This window comes from Scyliorhinus torazame, chromosome 22 (genome assembly GCF_047496885.1).
Source record: "Scyliorhinus torazame isolate Kashiwa2021f chromosome 22, sScyTor2.1, whole genome shotgun sequence".
Lineage (NCBI taxonomy): Eukaryota > Metazoa > Chordata > Chondrichthyes > Carcharhiniformes > Scyliorhinidae > Scyliorhinus > Scyliorhinus torazame.
The window spans coordinates 37,115,931-37,130,227 of NC_092728.1; the positions used below are offsets into that span (position 1 = coordinate 37,115,931).

General features: G+C 45.7%; 1 long non-coding RNA gene across 1 annotated transcript in view; it reads left to right on the top strand.

Moving 5' to 3' along the window:
- The first annotated feature begins 203 nt into the window (after positions 1–203).
- Positions 204–14,297, top strand: part of LOC140398801 (uncharacterized) — a 66,196-nt gene continuing 52,102 nt past the window's right edge. The window contains exon 1 of the long non-coding RNA XR_011937559.1: positions 204–832. This is a non-coding gene — a long non-coding RNA (uncharacterized lncRNA). The remainder of the gene's footprint in view (positions 833–14,297) is intronic.

Consider the following 14,297-nt stretch of genomic DNA (forward strand, 5'->3'; position numbering starts at 1 on the left):
GGATTTTCTGATTGGCTATGGGGCGGTCAGTCAGCGGCTGGAGCTTCTAATTGGCTGAGAGGATGTTGGTTCATTTTAGTTTCTTCATAAATTTAATAACTAATGTAACCGGATATTTCACTGCCATCTTGATCTGCTCCCTAAACCTAGACTGAGTAACCACATAAATAAATGTGTTTGTGCAGCAATTTAAATCCCGTAGCATAAATCCGATTTGTTGCAAATTATACTGAGGAAGGGTGACATAAATTAATCCACTGACGTCCAAATAGAAAAACTTTATAACATCCACCGTCCAGAGGAGAATGAAAGATCCAGAGATGCTGAAAAGTAAAATCATTGACTTCCTTCTGCTCTCCATCTCTGGGTCTCTGCGATTTGCTCCCTGACTCTGAGCCCTCAGTGCCTTCCGGACCCGATTGGTCACTAAAATGTGTCTGATTGTCAGAGCGTTGATCAACAGAATTAAACCGAATGGGAGCAATGGAGTTAATACCTGATAAAACCAGTTATATAAAATCCATCTGGAGTCAGTCCAATAGATGTTCTTTGTCCTACAGCCCCAACGAATATTGTCAATTGTCATTCGCGGTTCGAATATAAAGTACTCGGGGATGCTTTTGACAAAGAACATGAGGCCGGTTGCTGCCAGAACCACAGCCGCAGTTTTCCCGGTGCAATATTTCGTTTTTAGTTTCTGGCAGCGAATGGCCACAAATCGATCAAAGGAGAAAGCGAGGGTGAACCAGACAGAAAGATCTTTGGCGGCAGACTTCAGAACCGAATTAACACAACACACAGTGGTGAGGTCCAGGAACGTCCAGGAGAAATAGTAAGTGCTAATTCTGTTCAGTATTGGTTGCGTGATAATAAACAGCAGATCCGCAGTTGCCATAGTCACCAGGTAGCGAGTGGTGCAGGTAGAGAGGTTACACTTTCCTCGGCACAGTATCGCAATTCCCAGTAAATTAACTGTCAGAGAGAGATCGGAGAAGAGCCTGGAAATTACTGATTAAATATTTTCAGTCCGTGAACCGACAATAAGGACATGATTTTAGCAACAATAAAATTGGCAGTTGTTGGGTGGGGATGAGGGTCTTGGGACAGGAGTGGGCATAGAGATCTGTGTTGCAGGCATGGAAGTAGAAAATGTACCCAAAGTGTTTAAGAAGAGGGAGCAGGTGAACCTGTGAATTACACTTTGATGGCAGTCGTCGAAAAATGCTCATAATTTTAAATATCCTTTGGAGAGATTAGATTTCTCATTTAGTCTGATATAAAGGATCAACTCAGACTGGCCAGGCTTTCCAAACCAGATACATTTACAACATAGTTTTTCATGACTTCCGGGTGCGGCGATGACCAGCTAGGTCGCACGTTTCGGCAGCTCCCGGTGGAACGGACTTTTGGGCTCTTGATAGGAGCCCTAACGGCAATTTTAACGGCAAAAAACACTGTGCTGGAATCCAGAAGGGAATCCCCCCTGGACACGGATGGAAAAAAGAGAGGAAAGTGGCCGGATTGCGGTGGATCCTCTAGAGCAGCGGCCAGGAAGGCAGGCACAAAGCAAGATGGCGTCGGAAGGAGGCAGTTTAAAATGGGGCCCTGACCAACAAGAGTTCCTGCGGCGTTGCGTGGAAGAACTCAAAAAGGAGATGAAGAAGGAACTGTTGGCCCCGATATTACAAGCGATTGAGGGGCTAAAGGAGGAGCAAAAGACCCAGGAACAGGAGCTTCGGGTCGTGAAGGCAAAGGCTGCTGAGAATGAGGATGACATACAGGGTCTGGTGGTGAAAATGGAGATGCACGAGGCACAACACAAAAGGTGTGTGGAAAGGCTGGAGTTGCTGGAGAATAATGCGAGGAGGAAGAATTTAAGGATTCTTGGTCTTCCCAAAGGTGTAGAAGGGGCGGACGTCGGGGCATATGTGAGCACGATGCTGCACTCGTTAATGGGATTGGAGGCCCCAACGGGTCCGCTGGAGGTGGAGGGAGCCTATCGAGTTATGGCGCGAAGACCGAGGGCTGGAGAAATTCCTCGAACCATAGTGGTGAGATTTCTCCGATATAAGGACAGAGAGATGGTCCTCAGATGGGCAAAGAAAACTCGGAGCAGTAGGTGGGAGAATGCGGTGATCCGCGTATATCAAGATTGGAGTGCGGAGGTGGCGAGAAGGAGGGCAAGCTTTAATCGGGCCAAGGCGGTGCTGCACAAACGGAAGATTAAATTTGGAATGCTGCAACCAGCAAGACTGTGGGTCACACATCAAGGGAAACACCAGTACTTCGAAATGGCAGATGAGGCGTGGACATTTATTGTCGAGGAGAAACTGGAGTGAGCGGGCCATAAAAAGAACGTTTGGGACAAAGTGGGGGGGGGGGGTGAATATGTGGGATGAAGGGGGGAAAAGAGGGAAGAGATGACTTCCCAAGTTGTTAATCCTGCGACCCTGTAACTTTTCTCTCTTCCCCATGTCGTGGGGGAGGGGGGGAGGGAGGATGAGGAGCTGAGGGCACCGGCCATCAGGGGCAGGGCCAAAAGGAAAGCGTGGGCTTTGTTCCCGCGCTATGGTAATCACGGCAGGAACAGGGAAGCAGGAAGCAGGGGGCCTCGCACAGTGTGAGCCGAGGTCACGGGGGGAAGCCGAGGTCGGCCAGAGTTTGCTGACTTCTGGGAGCAACATGGGGGGTGCAATTACGCTAGTTTGGGATCTAGCGGGGGGGTTAACTGGGTTGCAGTTGCTGGGGAGAAGGGGGAGCTGGTATGGGGGGGTGGTCGGGGCAAGGGGGCGCTGTTTGGGGGAGATACGGCTATGTGGGAACCGGGTGAGGAGCTGGATTGAAAAAGGAGATGGCTAGTCGTCAAGGGGGGAGGGTAAAGAGCCCCCCAACCCGGTTGATCACGTGGAATGTGGGAGGGCTGAACGGGCCGATTAAGAGGGCATGGGTACTCGCACACCTAAAGAAACTTAAGCAGATGTGATTATGCTTCAGGAGACGCATCTGAAGCTGATAGACCAGGTCAGACTATGCAAAGGATGGGTGGGGCAGGTGTTTCATTCGGGGCTAGACGCAAAAAACAGGGGGTGGCCATACTAGTGGGGAAGCGGGTAATGTTTGAGGCAAAGACTATAGTGGCGGATAGTGGGGGCAGATACGTGATGGTGAGTGGCAAATTGCAAGGGGAGGCGGTGGTATTAGTGAACGTGTATGCCCCGAACTGGGATGATGCCAACTTTATGAGGCGTATGTTAGGACGAATCCCAGACCTAGAAGTGGGGAAGTTGGTAATGGGTGGAGATTTTAATACGGTGCTGGACCCAGGGCTGGACAGATCGAGGTCCAGGGCCGAAAGGAGGCCGGCTGCAGCTAGGGTGCTTAAGGACTTTATGGAGCAGATGGGAGGAGTAGACCCCTGGAGATTTAGTAGACCTAGGAGTAAGGAGTTTTTGTTTTTCTCCTATGTCCACAAAGTTTATTCACGAATAGATTTTTTTGTTTTGGGAAGGGCACTGATCCCAAAGGTGACGGGGACGGAGTACACGGCTATAGCTATTTCGGATCATGCTCCACATTGGGTGGACCTGGAGATAGGGGAAGAAAATCAACAGCGTCCACCCTGGAGAATGGACATGGGATTATTGGCAGATGAGGGGGTGTGTTTAAGGGTGAGGGGGTGTATTGAAAGGTACTTGGAACTCAATGATAATGGGGAGGCACAGGTGGGAGTGGTCTGGGAGGCGCTGAAGGCAGTGGTTAGAGGGGAGCTGATATATATCAGGGCACATAAAGGAAAGCAGGAGGGTAGGGACAGGGAGCGGTTGTTGAAAGAACTTCTGAGGGTGGACAGACAATATGCGGAGGCACCGGAGGAGGGACTGTACAGGGAAAGGCAAAGGCTACATGTAGAATTTGACTTGTTGACTACGGGTAATGCAGAGGCACAATGGAGGAAGGCACAGGGTGTACAGTACGAATACGGGGAGAAGGCGAGCAGGTTGCTGGCCCACCAACTGAGGAAAAGGGGAGCAGCGAGGGTGATAGGGGGGGTGAGAAATGAGGATGGAGAGATGGAGCGGGGAGCGGAGAGAGTGAATGGAGTGTTCAAAGAACAAAGAACAATGAACAATACAGCACAGGAACAGGCCGCTCGGCCCTCCAAGCCTGCATCACGTGTCCTATCTAGACCGACCACCTGTATCTTTCTATAAATCGTCTGTTCATGTGCCTATCCAGATAAGTCTTAAAGGTCGCTAACATATCTGCCTCAACCACCTCACTTGGCAGTGCATTCCAGGCCACCACCACCCTCTGTGTAAGAAACGTCCCCCGCACATCTCCCCTGAACCTATCCCCCCTCACCTTGAACTTGCGCCCGCTTATAATTTTCAATTCCGCCCGAGGAAAAAACCTCAGCTGTTCAACCTATCAATACCCCTAATAATTTTATAAACTTCTATCAGGTCGCCCCTCAGCCTCCGTGACTCTCGGGAAAACAATCCCAGCTTATTCAATCTCTCCTCATAGCTAATACCCTCCATACCAGGCAACATCCTGGTAAACCTTTTCAGTACTCTCTCCAAAGCCTCCATCTCCTTCTGGTAGTGTGGTGACTAGAATTAGACACAGTATTCCAAGTGTGGCCTAACCAACGTTCTATATAACTGTAACATTATTTTCGGGCTTTTATACTCGATATCCCGTCCTATGAAGGCAAGTGGACCATATGCTTTCTTTACCACCATTTCCACCTGCGCTGCCACTATCACTGATCTGTGGACCAGCATGCCCAGATCTCTCTGTGTCTCTGGGTGCCTGATGGTTCTGCCATTTATTTTACAGCTCCCACCCGAATTGGATCTACCAAAACGCATTTGTCCCGGTTAAATATCATCTGCCATTTCTCCGTGCAATGTTGCAGCCTATCTATATCCTGTTGTATTCTCTGACAATCTTCATCACCATCCTCAACTCCTGCAATTTTAGTATCGTCCACAAACTTGCTAATCAGACCCACTACGATTTGTTCCAAATCATTTATATATATTACAAACAGCAGAGGTCCGAGCACTGATCCCTGCGGAACACCACTAGTTACAGACCTCCATTCGGAAAATCATCCTTCCACTGCGACCCTCTGTCTTCAATGGCCCAGCCAGTTCTGATTCCATCCAGCTAGTTTACCCCTCATCTTGGATTGGAGGATAGCCAATAGATCAGAGTAATCAGGAATATCGGTTGGAAAGTACAAGGGGAGAGAGGATGGTGTCCAGATAGAAAGTAATGAATTTGATGGGGCTGAAATAGTCCTGTTGATAAATTTTCGAAAGCGGCTAGAAGCGGGAGGTTGATGTACGGTATGTTGCGGTATTAGGATTTTGGAGGTTGAGAATTCAACCTCTCCAGAGTCGATGAGGTCACTGAAAGGACTGGAAACAATATCATGGTGTTTGGTGCAGGGGTCCTGGTAGAGGGGGAGGTAGCAGGATGTTCTTGAGAGTTGGCCTTCGACCTTTGTGAAGAAGAGGCCAGTACACCAGACAGTATTGACACCACCTTTGTGAACAACTTTGATCAGCAGGTCAGGGTTGGATACTGGAGAGAGGATTGGAATACGTTCAGAGTGAGACTGAACGTGGGTGAAAGGGGCAGATAATTTGAGAGGGCCGATGCTGCACTGAGAGATCGCAATGAAAGAATGAAGAGCAGATAGGATGCCAGAGGGTGGGTCCTGTAGATTACTGGATGTGGATGTATTTCAACGACAAATATTCATATAATTGGCAGTGAGAAAGAGCAGACACAATTATCTATTCACTAATAATCATCAGAATATTACCAAAGAATTGAAAGGCAGCAGTCGGTTTCCGTTATTCTAGAATTTAAAAAAAATAGAACAATTCCAGAAAACAATTGTCCACTCACAACATCAATAGTTGGAAAACATAGAATCAGCATTTGAACGGGAAAATCTAGTGACAAAGACTGTGATAAATAGTCAGCACGTATTCCAGAAATCCATTTCATTCATGACAGATTTTATTGAATAATTTAAATAACTATCATGAATGATAGATTTCATAGATTGGTATGATAGATGTTAAACTATTTGATTTCCTAAAGGCCTTCAGTGAGATTCAACATAACAGACTCATGAGTATTCTCACAGCAAGTGGGGTTAGGCAACACAGCAGTATAATGGGCAGCAAGCTGAATACAAAAACAGGGAGAGGAGTTAAAGGAATTTAGTCTTTTTGGTGGAAGGTGGGCAGTGGTGTTCCAGAAAGATCAACACTGGGATACTGCCCTTCACTATTTACATCAACAATATGGAATGGGGGGAAAATATATAATTTCAAAATTTACAGACCAAACCAAATTGAGAGTGACAGAGACTAAAGATGAAGAATAGAACTATCTAAGTAAAACATTCATACTGAATTATATACTTTCAAAGTGGGTATTTCAAGGTGAAATTAATTTCCCGACAGCTGTGTCCGGTGTTGCGTTTTGATCAAAACAATAAGTCTCTCAATCACTCGTTGGAAAACGAGTGTCTGAATGGACTGCACGGTTTTCTGCGTTCAGTTGAATAGATTCACAAATCGTATGAAGCAGCAACACAGTTTACGCACGCTTATAAAAATTGAACAAACATTGGATTTAATTTCTAGAAAAGAGAAAATATCACAAAACCTATTAGGATACTGTATTGTTGTGTTTTGTTTTCAATGCCAGGGTGTAGGTGATATTTGTTTCTGTTAGAGCAGGTCAATGGGAAACAGAGATAGAGATATTTCACTTCATACAATAAATATCAAACATCTTCCAAACCGATCCAAACTCGTCATGTTTTGAATTCATTCCAAAGGTAAAGCCGAGAGGGCTCCACAGAATGGAGCAACCGCTTTCCAATGAAAATACATTATTTTGAAAAATAACGAAATTATTTCAGCGCAGTTCCTGACCCACACAATTCGCAATTTCTACACTATTGAGACAGGTAGTCTCAGTAATAGATAGATAGCTATATCAGATGTTCCACTTAAGCGAGGAGCCCACAGTTATTACTATTCTACACTGACAGATACTTCGGGTAATACTTGTTCATTGCTGGCCGATATTCCACTCTGGTTAGTGAGCCACACTCAGTGTGCTTTCATGCTAACTGCAACTAAACCTTGGTTCTGAGAGGTTGCCTTCACTGAGATCTAATCTAACATTATCCAAGATTCCACTCAATATAAGAAGTTCATTGACCAAGGAGCCCATGAGGCCCAAGCACAGGTTTATTCTCAGTTGCTTACAGAGATCCAAATCATCGACACATTTAAATACATTTGACTGAAGTGAATTACATAGTTGGTCAGGTGTCTGTGTGACAATGAGCTGGAGATCAGCATTAAACATTTTCAGTCACAGTTAAATTCAGAGAGCCGCTCATACACGCAGCTACACAACTTCAAAGGTGATAGTCACTTACCAGGAACACCAACAGCAGCAAGGATTGGATAGATTATTTTTTCAGCTACATTAATCAGACGATGCATGTTTACTGTGAAGTGACGTGTTGCCTCCCTGCTGCTGGCACTCTCTCTGTCTTAAATTCTGAGTTTATATATTCCCAAAGCCTTTAATTTATACCCTGTGAAATCACCTCAGGGATATTGAGATTGAAACATCGTTTGACTTATTTTTTAAAGGTGTGAACAAACAGATGACGACATTGAGTTCAGTGAAAGAAAATATTATTGTTTAACTGAGTGATCTCTTTACAAACACGGGACTGTGCTGATCACACTGATCAAATAACGCAAATCATTTTGTCCACTCAAACGGGAGAAGGAGGCTTATGTAAAGATGAGACATGAAGGTTCAGTTAGGGCGCTCGAGAGTTACAAGTTAGCTAGGAAGGACGTAAAGAGAGAGCTAAGAAGAACCAGGAGGGGACATGAGAAGTCCTTGTTAGGTACGATCAAGGAAAACCTAAAGTCAGGAATAAAAGAATGACTAGGGTAAGAGTAGGGCCAGTCAAGGACAGTAGTGGGACGTTGTGAGTGGAGGCCGAGGACATAGGGGAGGCGCTAACTGAATATTTTTCGTCAGTATTCACACAGGAAAAAGACAATGTTGTCGAGGAGAATACTGAGATTCAGGCTACTAGACTAGATGGGAATAGGTTCATAAGGAGGAGATGTCAGCAATTCTGGAAAGTGTGAAAATAGATAAATCCCCTGGGCCGGATGGGATTTATCCCAGGATTCTCTGGGAAGCTAGGGAGAAGATTGCAGAGCATTTGGCTTTGATCTTTATGTTATTCGTTGTCGACAGGAATAGTGCCAGAAGGCTGGAGGATAGCAAATGTTGTCCCCTTGTTCAAGAAGGGGAGTAGAGACAAACCCGGTAACTATAGACCAGTGTGCCTTACTTCTGTTGTGGGAAAAGTCTTGGAAAGGATTATAAGAGATAGGATTTATAATAATCTGGAAAGGAATAATTTAATTAGGGATAGTCAACACGGTTTTGTAAAGGGTAGGCGAAAGGGAATATGCTGGTAACTCTCAGCAAGTCTGGCAGCATCTGTAGGGAGAGAAAGGAGCTAACGTTTTGAGTCCGATGACTCTTTGTCAAAGCTCTTTGTGAAGGATAGGCCGTGCCTCACAAACCTTATTGAGTTCTTTGAGAAGGTGACCAAACAGGTGGATGAGGGTAAGGCAGTTGATGTGGTGTATATGGATTTCAGTAAAGCGTTTGATAAGGATGCCCACGGTAGGCTTTTGCAGAAAATACAATCTACATGTGATTGAGGGTGATTTAGCTGTTTGGATCAGAAATTGGCTAGCTGTAAGAAGATAGAGGGTGGTGGTTGTTGAGAAATGTTCAGCCTGGAGTTCAGTTACTAGTTACTAGATCCACAAGGGTCTGTTTCGGGGCCACTGCTATTTGTTATTTTTAGAAATGACCGGAAGGAGGGCGTAGAAGGATGGGTGAATAAATTTGCAGATGACACTAAAGTCGGTGGAGTTGTGGACAATATGGAAGGATGTTGCAGGTTACAGAGGGACATCGATAAGCTGCAGAGCTGGGCTGAGAAGTGGCAAATGGAGTTTAATGCAGAAAAGTGTGAGATGATTCATTTTGGAAGGAGTAACAGGAATACAGAGTACTGGGCTAATGGTAAGATTCTTGGTAGTCTGGATGAGCAGAGAGATCTCGGTGTCCATGTACGTAGATCCATGAAAGTTGCCACCCAGGTTGATAGGGTTGTTAAGAAGGCGTGCGGTGTGTTAGCTTTTATTGGTAGAGGGATTGAGATTCGGAGCTATGAGGTCATGTTGCAGCTGTACAAAACTCTGGTGCGGCCGCATTAGGAGTATTGTGTGCAGTTCTGGTCGCCGCATTATAGGAAGGATGTGGAAGCATTGGAAAGGGTGCAGAGGAGAATTAACAGGATGTTGCCTGGTATGGAGGGAGGATCTTATGAGGGACAGCTGAGGGACTTGAGGCTGTTTTCGTTAGAGAGAAGAAGATTAACGAGGAATCAAGAGGGCTAAAGGGGGTCATGAAATATCTTTAGCAAACAGGGTCAAGGAAAATCCCAAAGCCTTTTATTCATATAAAAGGAGCAAGAGGGTAACTAGCGAAAGGGTTGGCCCACTCAAGGACAAAGGAGGAAAGTTATGCGTGGAGTCAGAGAAAATGGGTGAGATTCTTAACGAGTACTTTGCATCGGTATTCACCGAGGAGAGGGACATGACGGATGTTGAGGTTAGGGGTAGATGTTTGATTATTCTAGGTCAAGGCATAAGGAGGGAGGATGTGTTGGGTATTCTAAAAGGCATTTAGGTGGCCAAGTCCCCAGGTCCAGATGGGATCTATCCCAGGTTAACTGAGGGAAGTGAGAGAGGAAATAGCTGGGGCCTTAACAGATATCTTTGCAACATCCTTGAACATGGGTGAGGTACCAGAGGACTGGAGAATTGCTAATGTTGTCCCCTTGTTTAAGAAGGGTAGCAGAGATAATCCAGGTAATTAAAGACCGGTGAGCCTGACGTCAGTGGTAGGGAAGCTGCTGGAGAAGATACTGAGGGATAGGATCTATTCCCATTTGAAAGAAAATGGGCTTATCAGTGAGAGGCAACATGGTTTTGTGCAGGGAAGGTCATATCTTACCAACTTAATCGAATTCTTGAGGAAGTGACAAAGTTGATTGATGATGGAAGGGCTGTAGATGTCATATACATGGACTTCAGTAAGGCATTTGATAAGGTTCCCCATGGTAGGCTGATGGAGAAAGTGAAGTCCTATGGGGTCGAGGGTGTACTAGCTAGTTGGATAAAGAACTGGCTGGGCAACAGGAGACAGAGAGTAGTAGTGGAAGGGAGTTTCTCAAAATGGACAACTGTGACCAGTGGTGTTCCACAGGGATCCGTGCTCGGACCACTGTTGTTAGTGATATACATAAATGATCAGGAGGAAGGTATAGGTGGTCTGATTAGCAAGTTTGCAGATGACACTAAGATTGGTGGAGTAACAGATAGTGAAGGGGACTGTCAGAGAATACAGCAGAATATAGATAATTGGGTGGAGAAATGGCAGATGGAGTTCAATCCGGGCAAATGCGAGGTGATGCATTTTGGAAGATCCAATTCAAGAGCGAACTAGATGGTAAATGAAAAAGCCCTGGGGAAAATTGATGTACAGAGAGATCTGGGTGTTCAGGTCCATTGTACCCTGAAGGTGGCTGCGCAGGTCGATAGAGTGGTCAAGAAGGCATACGGCATGCTTTCCTTCATCGGAAGGGGTATTGAGTACAAGAGTTGGCAGGTCATGTTACAGTTGTATAAGACTTTGGTGCGGCCACATTTGGAATACTGCGTACAGTTCTGGTCGCCACATTAACAAAAGGATGTGGATGCTTTGGAGACGGTGCAGAGGATGTTCACCAGGATGTTGCCTGGTATGGAGGGCGCTAGCTATAAGAACATAAGAAAATAAGAACTAGGAGCAGGAGTAGGCCATCTGGCCCCTCGAGCCTGCTCCACCATTCAATGAGATCATGGCTGATCTTTTGTGGACTCAGCTCCACTTTCCGGCCTGAACATCCTAACCCTTAATCCCTTTATTCTTCAAAAAACTATCTATCTTTATCTTAAAAACATTTAATGAAGGAGCCTCTACTGCTTCACTGGGCAAGGAATTCCATAGATTCACAACCCTTTGGGTGAAGAAGCTCCTCCTAAACTCAGTCCTAAATCTACTTCCCCTTATTTTGAGGCTATGCCCCCTAGTTCTGCTTTCACCTGCCAGTGGAAACAACCTGCCCACATCTATCCTATCTATTCCCTTCATAATCTTATATGTTTCTATAAGATCCCCCCTCATCCTTCTAAATTCCAACGAGTACAGTCCCAGTCTACTCAACCTCTCCTCGTAATCCAACCCCTTCAGCTCTGGGATTAACCTAGTGACTCTCCTCTGCACACCCTCCAGTGCCAGTACGTCCTTTCTCAAGTAAGGAGACCAAAACTGAACACAATACTCCAGGTGTGGCCTCACTAACACCTTATACAATTGCAGCAGAACCTCCCTAGTCTTAAACTCCATCCCTCTAGCAATGAAGGACAAAATTCCATTTGCCTTCTTAATCACCTGTTGCACCTGAAAACCAACTTTCTGCGACTCATGCACTAGCACACCCAGGTCTCTCTGCACAGCAGCATGTTTTAATATTTTATCATTTAAATAATAATCCCTTTTGCTGTTATTCCTACCAAAATGGATAACCTCACATTTGTCAACATTGTATTCCATCAGCCAGACCCTAGCCCATCCACTTAGCCTATCCAAATTCCTCTGCAGACTTCCAGTATCCTCTGCACTTTTTGCTTTACCACTTATCTTAGTGTCGTATGCAAACTTGGACACATTGCCCTTGGTCTCTATGAAGAGAGGTTAAGTAGATTAGGATTATTTTCATTAGAAAGACGGAGGTTGAGGCCCCCCTTATTGAGATCTACAAAATCAAGAGAGGTATGGACAGGGTGGATAGTAAGAAGCTTTTTCCCAGAGTGGGGGACTCAATTACTAGGGGTCACAAGTTCAAGGTGATTGGGGAAAAGTTTCAGGGAGATATGCGTGGAAAACCCTTTACCCATAGTGTGGTGAGTGCCTGGAACGCATTGCCAGTGGAGGTGGTAGAGGCGGGCACGATAGCATCATTTAAGATGTATCTAGACAGATCCATGAATGGGCAGGGAACAGAGGGATACAGACCATGAGAAAATAGATGACAGTTTTAGTTAGAGGATCTGGATCGGCACAGGCTTGGAGGGCCAAAGGGCCTGTTCCTGTGCTGTATTTTTTCTTTCTTCTACTTTGTTCTTTGTTAAGAGGTGACTTAATTGAAGCATACAAGATGATCAGAGGATTGGATAGGGTGGACAGTGAGAGCCTTTTCCTTGGATGGTGATGGCTAGCACGAGGGGACATAGCTTTAAATTGAGGGGAGATAGATATAGGACAGATGTCAGAGGTAGGTTCTTTACCCAGAGAGTAGTAGCGGTGTAGTAGCCCTGCCTGCAACAGTAGTGGGCTCGCCAACATTAAGGGCATTTAAATGGTCATTGGATAGACATATGGATGATAATGGAATAATGTAGATGGGCTTTAGATTGGTTTCACAGGTCGGCGCAACATCGAGGGCCGAAGGGTCGGTACTGCGCTGTAATGTTCTATTCTATTGACTAACACCATCAGAGCCATCTCTAGACACCTGATTGTGTCAGTGATAGAACATAGAACATAGAACAATACAGCGCAGTACAGGCCCTTCGGCCCACGATGTTGCACCGAAACAAAAGCCTTCTAACCTACACTATACCATTATCATCCATATGTTTATCCAATAAACCTTTAAATGCCCTCAATGTTGGCGAGTTCACTACTGTAGCAGGTAGGGCATTCCACGGCCTCACTACTCTTTGCGTAAAGAACCTACCTCTGACCTCTGTCCTATATCTATTACCCCTCAGTTTAAAGTTATGTCCCCTCGTGCCAGCCATTTCCATCCGCGGGAGAAGGCTCTCACTGTCCACCCTATCTAACCCCCTGATCATTTTGTATGCCTCTATTAAGTCTCCTCTTAACCTTCTTCTCTCCAACGAAAACAACCTCAAGTCCATCAGCCTTTCCTCATAAGATTTTCCCTCCATACCAGGCAACATCCTGGTAAATCTCCTCTGCACCCGCTCCAAAGCCTCCACGTCCTTCCTATAATGCGGTGACCAGAACTGTACGCAATACTCCAAATGCGGCCGAACCAGAGTTCTGTACAGCTGCAACATGAACTCCTGACTCCGGAACTCAATCCCTCTACCAATAAAGGCCAACATTCCATAGGCCTTCTTCACAACCCTATCAACCTGGGTGGCAACTTTCAGGGATCTATGTACATGGACACCTAGATCCCTCTGCTCATCCACGCTTTCAAGAACTTTACCATTAGCCAAATATTCCGCATTCCTGTTATTCCTTCCAAAGTGAATCACCTCACACTTCTCTACATTAAACTCCATTTGCCACCCATGAGCCCAGCTCTGCAGCTTATCTATATCCCTCTGTAACCTGCTACATCCTTCCACACTATCGACAACACCACCGACTTTAGTATCGTCTGCAAATTTACTCACCCACCCTTCTGCGCCTTCCTCTAGGTCATTGATAAAAATGACAAACAGCAACGGCCCCAGAACAGATCCTTGCAATAGCCTACCGTGGGGAACCTTCACACCTCATCTTCACATAGGCCTCCTTCATCCTCTTAACAAGAGATTCCACTTCCTTGGTAAACCACGGTTCCCTCGCTCGACGCCTTCCTCCCTGCCTGACCGGTACATACTTATCAAGAACACGCAGTAGCTGATTCTTGAACATAGCCCCACTTATCCAGTGTGCCCAACACTTGCAGCCTACTTCTCCACCTTATCCCCCCCAAGTCACGTCTAATGGCATCATAATTGCCCTTCCCCCAGCTATAACTCTTGCCCTGCGGTGTATACTTATCCCTTTCCATCATTAACGTAAACGTCACCGAATTGTGGTCCCTGTCCCCAAAGTGCTCTTCTACCTCCAAATCCAACACCTGGCCTGGTTCATTACCCAAAACCAAATCCAACGTGGCCTCGCCTCTTGTTGGCCTGTCAACATATTGTTTCAGGAAACCCTCCTGCACACACTGTACAAAAAATGACCCATCTATTGTACTCGAACTATATCTTTTCCAGTCAATATTTGGA